Below are 14,862 nucleotides of genomic sequence, written 5' to 3' on the forward strand. Positions count from 1 at the left end.
TTTTCTCTTTCAAGATGTGCTGTGTTATATTTTATAAGTAAGCTATATCAACTTCAAATTGGCCAATTTTTAACATCTTTATTTAGATATAATAGACAATAGGAAACCCCCCAATTTTTTTATGTATATATTTTCATCTTTTCTCCCCTCAGAAAGTCCCCCTTAAAATTTCTTACAGGGCTGTTTTAGTGGTCACAAACTCCTTTAATTTTTGTTTGGGAAACTTTTTATCTCTCCTTCTATTTTGAATGACAGCCTTGCTGGATAAAGAATTCTTGGCTGCATATTTTTCTGATTCAGCACACTGAATATATCCCACCACTCCTTTCTGGCCTGCCAAGTTTCTGTGGATAGGTCTGCTGCAAACCTGATCTGTCTTCCCTTGTATGTTAGGGACTTTTACCCTTGCTGCTTTCAGGATTCTCTCCTTGCCTGAGTATTTTGTGAATTTGACTATGATATGCCTTGTTGATGGTTGGTTTTTGTTGAATCTAATGGGGGTTCTCTGTGCTTCCTGGATTTTGATGTCTGTGTCTTTCCCCAGGTTAGAAAAGTTTTCTGCTATGATTGCCTCACATAACCCTTCTACCCCTATTTCTCTCTCTTCCTCTTCCAGGACCCCTATGATTCTGATATTGTTCCTTTTTAATGAGTCACTGATTTCTCTAATTCTTAAATCATGCTCTTTTGCCTTAATCTCCCTCTTTTTTTCTGCTTCGTTATTCTCTATAAGTTTGTCCTCTATATCGCTGATTCTCTGTTCTGCCTCATCCATCCTTGCCACCGCTGTGTCCATCCGTGATTGCAGCTCAGTTCTAGCATTTTTAATTTCATTCTGGCTACTTTTTACTTCTTTTATCTCTGCAGAAAGGGATTCTAATCTATTTTTGACTCCGGCTAGTATCCTTATTATCGTGATTCTAAATTCTGGTTCAGACATCTTGCTTGCATCTGTGTTGGTTAAATCCCTGGCTGTCATTTCTTCGTGCTCTTTGTTTTGGGGTGAATTTCTTCGTTTTGTCATTTTGAAGGGAGAAAAGGAATTAATGAGGTAGAAAAATTGAAATGAAAATAAATTAAAATGAAAATATTAAAATTAAAAATGAAACACACACACACAAATCGAATAGATGATGCTAGATCCTATGTGTGTTTTGGTCTGGGTATTGAAAGTGGTTTGACAGATTAGAGAAAAAAAGTGGGGGGGGAGGAAATCATTTGAGAATTTGAAAAAATGAACACACTGAAGTAGAGTAAAATGAGATGATGGGGGTAAAATAGAATTTGAAAAAATATACACAAAAGTAAAGAAAAGAATATAGTAGAAAAAAATAAAGAAAAATATTTTTAATAAAAATTAAAGGGGCGCCTGGGTGGCGCAGTCGGTTAAGCGTCCGACTTCAGCCAGGTCACGATCTCACGGTCCGTGAGTTCGAGCCCCGCGTCGGGCTCTGGGCTGATGTCTCAGAGCCTGGAGCCTGTTTCCGATTCTGTGTCTCCCTCTCTCTCTGCCCCTCCCCCATTCATGCTCTGTCTCTCTCTGTCCCAAAAATAAATAAACGTTGAAAAAAAAATTAAAAAAAAATTAAAAATATGTTTTTTTATTTTTCTGTATTTAAGAAAAAGGAAAAGAAACAAAAAAGAGAAAAAAGATAAAAAAGAAAAAAACAAGAAAAGAGAAATCGTTTCAAAATGTGAAAAAGGGAATGCACTGTAGTAGACTAAAATAAAACGATGGAAGTAAAATAGAATTTGAAAAAATTTACATAAAAGCAAAAAATATAGTGTAATAAAAATTAAATAAAAATATTTTAATAGAAATTGAAGGTAAAAATGAAGTTTTTCTCTTTCTGCATTCAAGAAAAAGAAAAGAAACAAAAAAGAGACAAAAAGAAAAAGAAAAAAAGGGAAATTGTTTGAAAATTTGAAAAGGTGAATACATCGTAGTAGACTAAAATAAAGTGATGGAAGTAAAGTAGAATTTGAAAAAATTTACACAAAAGTAAAAAATATAGTAATAAAATTAAAGAAATATATTTTTAATAAAAATTGAAAATAAAAATAAATTTTTCTCTTTCTGTATTCAAGAAAAAGAATTGTAAAAGAGAAAAAAAAAAAAAAGAAAAAAAAGAAGGAAAATTGAATAGATGAACCTGCTAACAGACTGAAGTCGGACTGAAATTGCTTCGTTTTCCCCTGGAAGTCAGAGTATGTAGCCCTTTAGAGTCCATAAATTAAGCCGGCAGTGAGACTTATGTTCTTGAAGAGCAAAGTTGGCCCAGTTGGGCGGGGCTCAGTGTAACAGCTCCGCTTTCCACTAGATGGCGCTGCTAGCCTACTGGGGTGGATTGTTGCGGCATTAGTAGGTGCATATGCGCATGCGCGGGAGCGGTGAAAATGGCGCCACCCAGCTACCCAGTCTGTTCTCCGGGATCAGCAACCGTGCACCTGTCCTCTGTCTTCAGCTCTCATCCACCCCCCACTTTTTCACTCTCCGAGACCAGTCCCCAGTACCTCTCTCCCGAGTTTCATCTCAGATGCGGCTGTTTCCCAGGCCCCTTACTTCCAAAGGACTGCGGCTTTGACCCGTTCCACCCCTCTACGGGAGGGTCTCACTGAGCAATGGCCGAATATTGGCTGCACCCAGGAATGCCCACTGGACCCTGCTGCTGCCGGTGCCCTGAGACTGTGGCCAGCTGCCAGCCCGCCCCAGAAAAAGTTCGCGAGACAGTGTAGCAGCAGTGTTTCAGGAAAATCACACCACACATCTGGCACCAGGCTTCACCCTTAACAACCTTGCCCCAGCACCAGTGACTGTGGCTGCTTTCCAGGGTCTGCTGGGACCAGGTGCCTTCAACAAATGTCCTTCTACCAAATGTCCTTCCAGCAGTAGAACCGCTTTGCCCTGTGTGTCCCGAGAGCCTCCCGGACCCCATTCTGTTCCTGGGGATTTGTCCTTCCCACCAGAGCACTGCCAGGTATCGAGTTGAGGAGTTGCAGACTTTGCGCTCCCCTTGTTTACAGTCTTAACGGAATTTAAACCCTCTCTCCTTTCTCCTTTCTCCTTTCTCCTTTTTCCCTTTTTAGTTTAGTCCCTGTGGCTATTTCCAATTTTCCACTTTCTCTCCAGCTGCTTTTGGGGAGGGGTGCTTTTCCCATAATCTTCCCTCCCCCCATCCCCAGTCTCCATCCTCTCTCCACCTGCAAAAGCGGCTCCCTGCCTGTCGCTGGCTTCTCTCTCCCCAAGTTCACCTCTCCACACCATGGTACCTGCTGAATTCTGTGGTTCAGGTTGTGCAGATTGTCGTGTTAATCCTCCAACCAGTTTTCTAGGTGTGTAGGATGGTTTAGTGTTGGTCTGGCTGTATTTCATGATGTGAGACACACAAAAACTTCCATGCTGTTCTGCCATCTTGGCTCCTCCCCAGAAACACCCAAATTTTTTACAATCAGCATATTGCCATTGCCTGTTACAACATTTGTGTTCCTTTTACCTATACACATGACAGCTAAAATATTAATTTGGATTTTTTACTGGGACATCTTTAGTTGTTCGAGTAAACTGAATAAGTACAGAGTATAATATTGACTGGCTGGGAATGTGTTCTCTGGAACCACCAAAGAATGTGGTTATTACTGTTTTCCGTGGGTCCTAAACATCTTAATATCTGGGACCCAAGGTAGCCAGGTCATTGCTTTAGAGCTGCACTTGGAAAGGGAGTTTTTTTAAGGGACTTGGTTTCCAAATATAGTTTCTGAACTTGTCCACACTGTTTAAGCACTTGGGGCCACACTTTTGCTTATCTGTCACTCAAAGAGGCTGGGTAGCATATCGGCAGGGTTAAGAATCAGGACACCTAGGCATCCTGCCTCTGGTGAGATTACTTGCACAGACATCTGAGACACTTCGAGTTTGCAAAACTTTTACATTTATAATCTTATGTATTTTCCCCCTGTACTGAATGGTGGTGTGGGGCAAATCAGTTGACCTCTCCTGGTTGGTTCCTTTTTAGATTATCTTTAATTCTTTTAGATCATCTTTAAATTCCTTTCCAGTTCGCTCTGAGTTTTCCCTCTGTAAAAGAGGATGCAGAAGGGAAAATTGGGAATGGTTACTGTTCATGATTCATCCAAAAACTGAGTGGCTTTGTCCAGTAATGCTTAATAGCCTCTATCCCAGCATTTTTAATTACACCTAACTATGGTAAATAAGATAAAGACTCTTCTTCATGAACCAACTCTGTCAGTTTGGGTGGCATCATTACAGGTGTGTGTGACACACTTTATCCATGACTAGTTTAACCTTTGTACATTTTTTCCATTCCTAATCCTAGAAAAAAGAGAAGGTAGAAAGGACAGAGGTTTATTCAGGCCTACTAATTCAAGCAGGCAGCTGTCTGATGGGGGGGGGGGCATGGGGAAATGAGCTGAATGGTCCGTTTGCCATGTTCTGGTTTTGGCCATGGGCTATAGATGAGCATTGGTTTTGTCTAACAGCTGATGATAATGGAGATTAATCCCTATTTTAATGATGCTATTAGCTATGAATATTGAATTTGATGAGGGACAACGCCCTTGATGAAGAACAGGCACAATTATGAGTCCAATTACATGTAGTAGGTGCTTAGTAAAAGGAAGTCCTTTCCTCACTCCCTGTGAAAATAGGAATGTTTCAAGACCCTGAACTAAAAGTTTTGAGCTGGAAAGAAAAATGAATCTTTGACATTGACAGTAGCGATTATTCATTAAAAAGCTGGTACGTTGAGAATCGTCAACTCTTCAGGTGGAAGGTCTCCCCCTATTAACCTGTTGAGTATTTCCTGAGCACCTGACCACCAGCTTGTAAAGGGCATCTCCTAATGAAATGAGAAGAACCCAGTGGTTGACTCTTCCCCAGCTTTCGTTGAACATGGATAAACCATTTTGACAGGAAAACTTTTTCTTGTTATGAAATGTTTCAGACATATAAAAGATTTAGAGAATAATGGTGCAAAAACACCACAAATACATTACCCTAATTAAGAAAAATAACCTGGTAGGTAGTCAGTAAATTTTTCTTACATAAACAAAATCAAGCCAAGCCTCACGGTTGCAACAGCTCTGTGTGGCATCATTCCTTGTTGAGTTTCTGTTCACTGACTGCTCTTTGTCACTCACATCCATATGGATCTAACAAACGCTAAAGATGTGAGCTGAAAAGCTCGTGGGAGAAGAATGCCTTAGGGGACAGGTGCCAAGATATTTTAATTAGCTATCTCTTGCAAACATAACCCGCAGGAACAAGCAAAGATCATCTCCGGTTCCAAATCCTGAAGTGAAAATCTTTTCAGAAACCAGGATTTTAATTCTGAAAATTGAGAATGTTCAAGTGGCCAAGAATGAGCAAAAAAGGAGAAGAAACCAATACTGGTGATTATACTGACCCTGCATTCATAATCCAGACGTTCAGTCCTCTAAGGGGACCTTTTGGGCTTTAGAGCCATGTCGCTATATTGGGCTTCACTAAACCAATCGAATGACAAACATTTGCATGAGATCCATTTTTTACTATGGTTCCCTTTCAGATTAATTTTGAGAAAGCCAGCTACGAAAAGATTACTGTGGGGGAGGAGGTTGGGAAATCCATACGCAAACTGGAGCCTTAAAGGGGAATTCAGAGTGAGCCTGGCTAAGCAAAGTGAGAAACATGTTCCAGGTACAGGGAAGGCAAAGCATTGAGGCTGTGCTGTAAGAAGTGTGGTGTGAAGAGAAAGGTAAAGCACCATGAAGGGAGGGCCTCCTACACATGCCAAGGAGTCTGAGCTTTACTTATGGGGCAGCCATTCCCAAAATGTATGCCATAGTGCAGTCAGAAAACATTTGTCTGGGGCGCCTGGGTGGCTCAGTCCGTTAAGCGTCTGACTCTTGGTTTTGGCTCAGGTCATTATCTCATGCTTTGTGAGATAGAGCCGCTCATCGGGCTCTGTGCTGACAGCACAGAGCCTGCTTCAGATTCTCCCTCTCCCTCTCTCTCTCTTCCCCTCTCCTGCTCTCTCTCTCTCTCTCTCCTTCTCAACATAAATAAATGAATATTTTTTAAAAGTTGGGGTAAAAATTCAGAGCTGTTTGCAGCTAGCACTTCCGTGACTAGAGCTTTGTCTCAGCGGGTGAAATGAGGTGGGATTTGCAGTGGAAAGAGCAGGTCGGAGGTCCCTGAGATAGTCCAGGTGAAAGGTGAAAGACCCCCAGAACTCGGAGGTAGGAAGGAAAAAGCAGAGAGCTGTGTCACAGACTGAATGGCAGTTAGGCAAGTTTCTGGCTTGAGTGATGGGCGGTGACTATGCTAGTGTGTCACGTAAGGAACACTGGCAGGGGGCAGGTTTATGGAAATTTCTATTGTAAAAAAAAATGTTTTCTTTACTTCCACAGACATACTGAGCATTCAGATGCAGACATGGTCCTTAAGACAGTTACAGTCTAGAACCTGTGAGTTGTGGTAAACCAGAGGAGCACAGAATTGGCCGTGGAACCTCGGAAAGCCCAATTTGGGGTTTTCTGCTTGGGTATAGGTCAAGGAAGTTTTGCTAGAGGAAGTGACTTCTCAAATAAGCATTGCTAGGCTAATTAGGCTCTACTTATTCCTTTCTAGGCTGAATGCAAAAAAGTGCATGTGTGCGCACGTGTGTGTGTGTGTGTGTGTGTGTTGGCAGGGATGGTGCGGTCTGGAAGTTTAAGGCACAAGTCACGGCGCAGATAAGGAAAAAAATAAGCAGGCAGCCTGGGAGTGCAGAGAACACCAGGTTTTCGGTCCTGCCGGGGTTCAACAAATTCACGGAACTCTTCTGAGCTGTGCCAGTGTAGCTCACACGCTCTGAGAGACTTTGCAAGCTTCCTTTGATTTCTGGTGGGGTGAGCACGAGCAGAGACTGAGGAAGTGTTGGCATTTTGTTATAAGCCCTCTTTGCTTCCTGCACCTAGGTGTGTTTGAGTTTCCTTGATGTGTCTTCTGAGCACCTAGAAAGGGAAAGAAGAGGGAAGAGGCTTCTAATGAGACCGTTCTATCTGACCTTCCGTGTTGAACTGTATAGTGAAGAGGGCCTTTCAGACCCTCTAGGCACTGCTTGCTTTAGTAGACCTGGTCCAAGCAGTAACCACGGCTTCTACTGAGCTGGCTGACGGTAGGAACAGAGGATGCTTAGGGTCCACACAGTGTCACAGTCCTAGTGTCAGCAGGTCTGGTCACACCTACGGGTAAAAGGCTTGGAAAACATAGCTTGCCTAGAGTTCTGGTTGGAACGATCTTGTCATGTTGTAGCCACATTATGTCATAATCCAGCTTATGCCTTAAAAGCTGACATAAACTTCTCTGCTTCCTCCAACTGGAATTTGGCTTACTAAGTAATTCTTCTGAGGGGTTCTTTGAGCGGTGAAATTTTGGGCTTTAGGAAATGTTTGTGGTGATGAAAAAGTTTCACTTTGGCTCCGGGAGTGTAAATACCATTTGTTATATTGCCATTTTCACCATGTTCCGACATGTAATTTAAAGAATTGGATCCGGAACAGCTCCTTCTGGCTCGGGTGCTTAAGCAGGCATGAAGGGGCGAGGAAGGCAGCAGGAAGCTTGGCCAGATCCCTTCCTGCACTGTGCAGGCTGCTTCGGGAGCCTGTGATGTGAGGTGTTCCTGATGGATCACCTGCACACTTCTGGAAGAAGGCGGTTCAAAAGGATGCTCAGTACAGAGTCCCACTGCCCTCCTGGAAACAGCCAGACTAGGGGCGCTCAGTCTACGGAACTTGCTCGCTCACTTAACTTGTTCTCGGAACTAACTGGCTGTGATAGGAAATTGCAGTGGGAAGAAAGAGACGATTAAAAGGCAGGCTTATCCATAGCATCTGCCACTCCTATCCAGCCCGAAAACCTCAGGGAGGACGTAGGACAGGCTTCTTGATCGCGCTGAAAAGCATTCTCCACTCTGTTTCCTGTGACGACATTCCGGGAATATCTGTTTTCATAGAGCAGCCCAGCCTGAGCGATTTCATTTCCATGATGGATCCACACGGCTATGCTAATTTTGTGATTCCCTGAGATGCATGGGGGAGAATCCTCCCAGTGGTCTGCTAATACATTAGGCCATCCCGTTCAAAGGTGCTGGCAGGTGAATTTAGACTCTAAACCAGTTTGGGTTTGCCTGTTGAGATTCCCCATCATTTATGGCATGAATGTCTTGCCCTTCTTTGCTCTGTCGTTGGCTCGGGTCACAGACTGGTAGGGTTGCTTTGGTTAAAGGAGATAAAGATAGCGGCCAGAGGAGCATTCCAGAGGAACCAGAATGTCCAGCGGAGCTGGGAGGTGTTTGCTGTGTCTAACTGTTCCTGAGGATCGGAGTGGATCCATCGGCTTCACCCTTCTGTTTGGGAATAGAGACGGCAGCAAGGGAGGGAAGGCTTTTTCCGTGATGATTCTCTGAATTTGCTATTTATTTCCTTCAGTTTTACTCTGAGGGGAAAAATATCAAGGAGCAATATGGTATACACATTTTAGTATTTTGCGCTAAAATAACTTGGGTAAAATAAAAATTGTTCTCAAATTTTGGGAATTTTATATTTCAATGGATTCAAGTTCTACCCAGTATAATTTATTGAACGTTAAAATTTTCATATTTAGTTGATTTCAAGTGCATACATTCTGAATGCAATTTTCCAAAGTAAAACTTGTTTTCCTTGAAATTGGTTCCATGATTTACTGTTCATATGACTAGTTCATTGGGACGTCTGTTTTGTGACAGCAAATGTATGGGATTATCTGTCTAAATAATGTATACGCATATTATTTTTCTCCTATAACAGCATTTATTCTCTTTTCATCACTAATGCATGTGACTTCATTTGTTTCTGCTCTTCCAAGTACAAGTGCACAATCCTTTCTCCTGGGAGGGAAGACCAGTAGGAGACAGGGTGAGGCTGTGAGGCAAACTGCAAACATGCAACAGATACAACCGTGTATGTGTACCTTTCTGCAGCACAGCCCAAGAAGGGCTGCAGCATGCAGGAATCATGCAGGGGTAGCCTAACCAATGTTGCCTTCAGACAAATGGAAGGAAATAAAATCCAGTTTTGAGATTCTCATCCTGTGAACTGCATAGCCTGTCCCACATTATCTCTGGGAATGTGCCTTTTATGACACAGGGGAACAGAGTCCCCATGTCTAAAAACCTCCACTGAGCTCCTTCAAAGCTGTGATCTGTCATCTAGATGGCTAGACTGTTAGGGGTAGGAGCAAAAGGGGGTAAGAGGGCCTGGCCCTTCTGATGGCATATGCTGGCTGGATGGCAGGGATTTTGTAGGCCTGGGCCTACCTGGTGCTTGGACCCTGGGTGTGTGCAGGTGCCCCAGGTTAAGCCACCATAGGTCATGGGCACAGGTGTGTACATGTCTGGGAAGGGGTTCCTGCCAGATGTCCCCTGAGCCTGTAGAAGTGGCCTCCTGCTTTCTGCTCATGCTTCTTCCCTGGTAGAGAGGAAAGTTTTCCCTCACAGATCATGGGATCTCAGCGTTTCCGGCCAAAGATCCCAGAAGCTGGACTAGAGCATGCAGGGCCAATGGCAATTCTTCCTTGAGAAGAAGCAGATAACGGTGTGGCTTCCAGAGAGGTTTTACCAGGAATGCAAATAAACTATCTCGTCACTATTGACTTGTGTCCCCTTCCCTTCTACAGGAGCTCCTTCCTCTCACCTTTCAGTTTTGTCCCTTTATCTTACTTCTCTCCTCCTCTCCCTAAATGGAGTTTTCCCGTGCTTCCCTCTCCTTCTCCCTGACCGCCATTCCAAACTGGCCCGCCCTCCTGGCAGCATCTTATGTTCCAATACCTTCCTGGCACTTTTTAAAAATGTAGCTGACCTAGGGTCACCTGGGCTGGCTCAGTCAGTTGAGTGCCTGACTCTTGGTTTGGGCTCAGGTCATGATTCGGGGTTCGTGGGTTCGAGCCTCACATTGGGCTCTGTGCTGCCAGTGTGGAGCCTGCTTGAGATTCTCTCTCTCCCTGTCTTTGCCCCTCCCCTGCTCATTCTCTCTCTCTCTCTCTCTCTCTCTCAAAATAAATAAATAAACTTAAAAAATGTAGCTGGCCTCATTCTGTTCCCTCAGGAATCAATTTTTGAAAATATATTTAAGCTGCTCTGAGGTCTTACCCATTATCAGTGTTAGGTACCATATTTCCATTTTCCTTATCTTCAGTCCTCTGGCATTTAACATCTTTAAGCAGTAGTCTATTTCTAATGTAGGCATTTAAGGTGCTATATCAGATCAGAAGGGAAGATATTTAGAGAGCAGGAGAACATTCTGTTGCCCCCAGCAGTGTAGATGCAGTGTAGACACTATCTCCATAGAGGACTGGCTTTGTTTGCCTTAGAGACCTTTTTGAAACTTATTTTGGTTGTAGAGCATTCCTTCCGTTTTTATGCAGAACATCTATAAATTCTGATGTCAAACATTCATCGAAGAAAGAATTATTCCATTTGCTCCATGTTTGTGTCCTGACCCGCATCCCCCTTCTGATGAACAGTGGCCTCAATTATTTCCCTACAGCAATATGAGTGAATTTTGCAAAATTTTTCCTTCTAAGGATCCTGGATGAAATTCCAGGGATATGGCATCACAGTACAACTCAGTAAACACAATTTTTTTGCAGATCATAAAGATAATGTAGTTCAATCAGTTTTCTCATCCAAGAATAATATATAAAAGTTATTTGCTGTCCCTAGGAAAGATGGCTGATCTCTTGAGCCAACTCCAAGTAAATTTGAGTGGTTATTTCTGTGCCGTATTGGAGACTGCAAAGCCTTTCACGTACTCTGTTGGAAAGAGGGCCATGAGCTAGTAGCAAGGTCTTCACAAGAGGAGGACCAGTTTTATTTGCCCTCCTGGACCTCATTGATGGGATTGACTCCATGGCTACCCAAGATCACCATTTAATCATCAGTAAAGACATTCTAAAACACACACACACATACACACACACACACACACGATGACAGAAATTCACTACTCCTTTAGGAGTCTTTCAGATAGAATTTTATGTTCCATTCGACCTTTTGTTTGAGATCCAGAAATTCCTGAACATAAAAATGTAGTGAAGCAGCTCAAGCTGCTTGTCAAATTGCAAAGTGGAAACCTCAGCTTACTACAAATTGGTCTAATTAAGCCTTATTAAAATTGGTACCCTGGGGTGAATTTTTATCCCCTGCACAAAGGATGACATTGCAGATTTCCACACACTATGCAAGCAAGTGTGATGCTTTTATGGGTGAATTTTCCAAATGGGGGTGGCAAATGTGTCAGGGACAGCATCCCTGAAGCACATGGGAATGTATAACTGCTCAGTAATTGCAGTTTTCATTTGGGCAAATTAAATGGAAGTGAAACAAAAGCCAAGTCCTGTCTCTGCAGTGTCTGTGCAAGCCAGACTCAGGCTGGGGACCGGGGCCAGGCTGTCAGAGGTGCTCCAGGGAACACAGCTGATCATTCTCTCCACCACCTCCCACTGTCCATCATCTCACTTGGTCTTCTCCTTCCCTGAAAGCTCAGGGAGGATCTTAATGGAGGGAAGAGAATCCCATCAGACAAGGTCCCTCTGCAGAGGTGGCTGCACTGACTTTTTCCGACAAGCTTTCATTCTAATGTGACTGCTCATCTGCTGTGAGGACACAGTATCTGCTGGAGCTAGACCTAAGAGAGCATGGGGAGCTGTCATCACAAGACAGGACACGCCACTGTCTGCTCCTTCCACAGAGCCCCACTTCGTTGTCTTCTTCAGCTGCCCTTCAGGGACAGGAACAGAGTCACCCACCGTGGGAACAGTGAGAGATGGAGACTCGTCATAGCGGGGAGTCCGTGAACATGGGGCACTACACCCGACACAGGACCACTGCAAACAAGTAGCCTCATCTCTTCTGCACACTGTGTTCTCAACCCCAGGCTCAAGCCATCCAGCTGCCTCCTCACCACCTCCACTTGTAAGTCTAACTGGCATCTCAAACTAAAGCTAAACTCTTTATATTCGTTCTTCTCTCTAAATTCTCCTCTCTCACAGTTCCCTACAATTCAGTAAATGGAGGACACTTCTAGCTGCAGAGCCTCATGCAAGGGCTTACTTGGAGGAGTTTTATTTTGGAAAGGGAACCCAGGGAACAATAGCAAAGGACTGGGAAGAGTCACATGGAAAGAGGGAAATCCTGTCCAAGGGAGTACGGCTGAGCTGGTTACTGCTGTGGGCTCCTGGGGGCTTACTTTCAGTGGATTCTCTCTAAAGAGGGTGCATATTACCCACCTGTTCCAAATCACCACTGGCCAAAAGTTGCCCTTGTGGTGTGGACTTCCTGGCTTCCAGGCGGATCCATCCTTCCTGGTGGATCTTCCAGGCTTCCACAGGTGCCCGAATGCCTGGAGCAGAAAGGGCAGGAGATGCAAAGTGCAGTGAGGCCAAGGTTCTGCCGGGCTACGCCCACTGCAGTTAATTGCCATAGCAACTACTGGAACAAAAAAGCAGGTGGGAAGGTTCTGAGAAGGAACAATAGCTTGGAGCCGTCCTTGACTCCACACTCTATCTCATATTTCACTCATCGGTAACTTCTGTCAACCCTACTTTTAAAATACATCCCAAATCTGACCATCTCTCACCATCGCACGGCTCCTGCCCTGGTCCAAACTGTCAACATCTCTTATTATTGTAAGAGTTTGCTGATGATGCTCCCTTTCCTACCCTTGCTTCCCTTCTCCCCACCCCCACCCACCACCCAATGCACCCTGAAAGCAGCAGCCAGAGTAAACCTTTAAAAGCTCTATCAGAGCATTGCTTGTTTCCTTTCAAAACCCAGCAGCTACTCATCTCAGCAGTAATAAAACCCCAAATCCTTCCTAGGATCTACAAAAGCCTGTATGTTTTGGCTCACTGCGCCCTTTCCCATCTTATCCTTTCCCCCTCTAGTCCTGCTCCGGACATTCTGCTCTCCATAGACCTCTCTGCTGTCTCCAAATGCTGGACAGGTTTCCAGTTCCGGGCTTTTGCGCTTGCTGTTTCCTTTCCCCAGAATGCTATTCCCACAGCTATTTGTATGTTTCATTCCTGAGACGGTACAAGGTGCATTGCATCACACAGAGGGCTTGGGGCTAGAGGTGGGAGGGAATACCAGACGACCCGTGTGCCTTCCCTGTGAGATTGTCCTCAGGTTCTCGTCTCTTATGTTTTTGTTGTCATTGCTTAGCTGTGCCCATCCTTTTTCTATCTCTAGAACTTGGAAGACTCATTTTTTTTGTTTTGTTTTCTTTCTCCTACTCAAAGCACCCCTATGTATTTCCAGTGGCATCAGTGGGGTTCCTATAGCCAGCACCAAGAGCATGGGATTTGCAGTTAGGGAAAGCTAGCTTCATATTCCAGGTTCCTTATTAACATGCAGTGTGACCTTGAAAAAGTTGCTTAATCTTTCTGAACCCCTGTTTCATCGACTGTAAAATGAAGACAATCCATCCTCATTAAATTGTCGTGAGAATTTTAATGAGATTGTATACCTCCCCACCACCACCCCTTCTCTGCCCTTTATAAAAATAGATCACTTACAAATTAGATGTTTTAAAGTCTGAGGCAGCCTATTGTCATTTTCAAGAGATAAATCCCTGGCAAGCGAGATGTTTGATTTTTTTAACTGTATATATATATATATATATATATATATATATATGATATGGGGGAGTTTATCACACTTCTTTTAGAACAAGCTCCCACAGGTCTGAGGTTGTTTAAAACAGAAATGTATTTAAATACTGACATAGATCATAAGAGGACAAAATTCTCACATGGAACCAGATGAAAGCGTATTCATTTGGAAAGCAGATAGCCAGGAATCCCTAGATGCCCCGGGCTTTCTCTCCATTGTATTTTCTCTGGAAGTCCTGTGCCAGGAGAATCACAGAGAAGCCAAAGTCCCTATCAGAGTAAACTGAAAATTCTATATACAGGAATGAATCATTTTTTGTTTGTCAGAGAACACTTCTACTTCAATGGCTGTGAACCTAAGACTGTGATCTAAAAGCCTCTAACGGGATATTAACATTCTGTGGGACATGCCGTGTGCACCATCCATTTGAGGGAGCCCTCCCCACTGGCAGATAAGCACATTGAGGGCTAGAGAGGTGGAATGACCCGCCCAAATATATGTAGCTAATAAATGGCAGAGCCACGAATTAAAAAGTCCATTTGATTCGCATGACTTCCTTAGCCACCATGAAGCCCCGATAATCTGGACCACAAGAAGTAGATATTCTACTGAGTTCAAACACCCTGTTTATTACCCGAGGGGGGGAAGAAGATGAGGAGGGTTAAGCCATCAGCAGACACTGCCACGGAACTGGAAGACAGTTGGGGAACCCATCCCCTTACGTGGGGTACCAAAGCACGGGTAGGGAGTCTGGATCGATGGGACATAGGAACATGGATGTTAGAGAGGGAAGACGTAGTGTGTCGAAAAGGAGGACATCAGAGACATACTCTCTCTTCGTCATTGCCCCTTCTAGTTAGAGAAGACAGAGGCTATGATGCCGTACCCTGAAAGCCCTGGTGGACCATTTTCCAGCTGTGGGACCCAGGGCACAGGGTCTGCAGGGGTCGAGTGCTTCGGGGAAGGAGTTGAGGGGACACAGTAAGAGGTCAGCCAGGGAGGTGGGCAGCGCAGCTTCCTTGTTCGGATGGGATTGGAGGGTTCGTTCTCTACCGGAGCCATTAATGTGCTCCACGAGAAAGAGCTAGAATCTGGCTACTTGCCATGCCTTCTACCCAAAGTAGAAGTAAAGACAGAAAGCACTGAAAGTAGCTGAACGGATACTACAAATAGC

The 14,862-nt window shown here is 44.0% G+C and overlaps 1 long non-coding RNA gene across 1 annotated transcript; it reads right to left on the bottom strand.

The window, feature by feature from the left end:
* Nucleotides 1-6,764: 6,764 nt before the first annotated feature.
* LOC122488086 lies at nucleotides 6,765-13,647 on the bottom strand. Its single transcript, XR_006298565.1, has 2 exons — nucleotides 12,305-13,647; nucleotides 6,765-6,993 (listed from the first exon to the last, which is right to left on the bottom strand). It is a non-coding gene; the product is annotated as an uncharacterized LOC122488086 (long non-coding RNA).
* Nucleotides 13,648-14,862: the final 1,215 nt, after the last annotated feature.

This window comes from Prionailurus bengalensis, chromosome A2 (assembly GCF_016509475.1).
Source record: "Prionailurus bengalensis isolate Pbe53 chromosome A2, Fcat_Pben_1.1_paternal_pri, whole genome shotgun sequence".
In the NCBI taxonomy this organism is placed as follows: Eukaryota; Metazoa; Chordata; class Mammalia; order Carnivora; family Felidae; genus Prionailurus; species Prionailurus bengalensis.